This window comes from Nanorana parkeri, unplaced genomic scaffold (genome assembly GCF_000935625.1).
Source record: "Nanorana parkeri isolate BGI_ZX_2015 unplaced genomic scaffold, ASM93562v1 scaffold3359, whole genome shotgun sequence".
NCBI classification, from domain to species: Eukaryota; Metazoa; Chordata; class Amphibia; order Anura; family Dicroglossidae; genus Nanorana; species Nanorana parkeri.
In genome coordinates this window covers 6933-7983 of record NW_017309627.1, presented here as the reverse complement: position 1 = coordinate 7983, position 1051 = coordinate 6933, and the positions used below count along the sequence as shown (strand labels likewise).

General features: G+C 57.5%; 1 protein-coding gene across 1 annotated transcript in view; it reads right to left on the bottom strand.

Moving 5' to 3' along the window:
* The window catches only part of LOC108803069 (tyrosine-protein kinase SRK3-like), a 41137-nt gene that overhangs the window by 37445 nt on the left and 2641 nt on the right, over positions 1–1051 (bottom strand). The gene's annotated exons all lie outside the window — the stretch shown is intronic.

Below are 1051 nucleotides of genomic sequence, written 5' to 3'. Positions count from 1 at the left end.
GGGGGCCGAGGTGTTCTGGGCTCTGGTGACATGATTGGGTTGTTGTTTCGGGGAAGTTGCAGAAATTTCCCCCGCAGTCATGAATCCTCCGTCAGGTATTTGTTCTCTGTCGCCCTCTTCCTGGATGAGACTCGCCCGGCTGGTTCGCAGTATTTGGGTTGGGTGTGATCCAAGGACGGGAGTTCCCGAATCTCAGAGTCACTTAGTGTGAGATAGAACTTCAAGACTCCCCATCTCCTGGGGGGACCCGTACCGGGGGAGGGGAGGCGCTCTGTAGCCCATAACTGATAGCAGTCAGTAGGATATGATGAGATCACAATGGAGGACACAGAAGGCCACTGATGGGGCTCATTCACAGCGTGCGCCTGACAAGACACGCCAACGCATGCAGCCGAAAACTGCGCAAAGCTCGCACGAGACTCTTCAATACGTTTGTCAGTCCATTGTGTCGCCTTATGAGGAGCGCGTGGTGACTGCCAGAAAACGCACCACGTGCGTTCGCACTTCCACACACACACGAAACAGTAAAAATCCGCCATAAAAAAAAAAGGCGAACGCTCTAATTGCAGCGCACGGCGGGACGCATTCACACCACGCTGCCGTACACAATGACGCAGGCGCGCTCCAACGTAGGCTTCCTGTGGGCACGTTTTATGGATCACACCACAGCGTCCCGGGAACATGCGTCACATTCCCACCCTCATGCTCGTTCGTGTGCCGTGTTTACCGCCCGTCCCAGTTGAGATAAGGTGGGAGTCCTGAACGCGCGGCAAAAAAACGCGGCAAACTTTCCGATTACGGTTTCCGCATTTGTGCGCGGCTTAACCCCTTGGTGACCAGTGACGTCCATAGTACGGCCCCCGGAGGCTGAAGGCGCCGGGACTCTGTTTACAATGGGAAAGCGGACCGTCGGCTTTACAATAGAAGTGATCAGGCGGCTCAGCTGTCTCCCCGATCGCTTCTCCGGGCCGGTAAACGTGACGCCCCCCTCCCCCCGCCCGACACCCCCCGCCATGTTTCCTCCGCTGCCTCTCCCACGGGCCCGGGACCG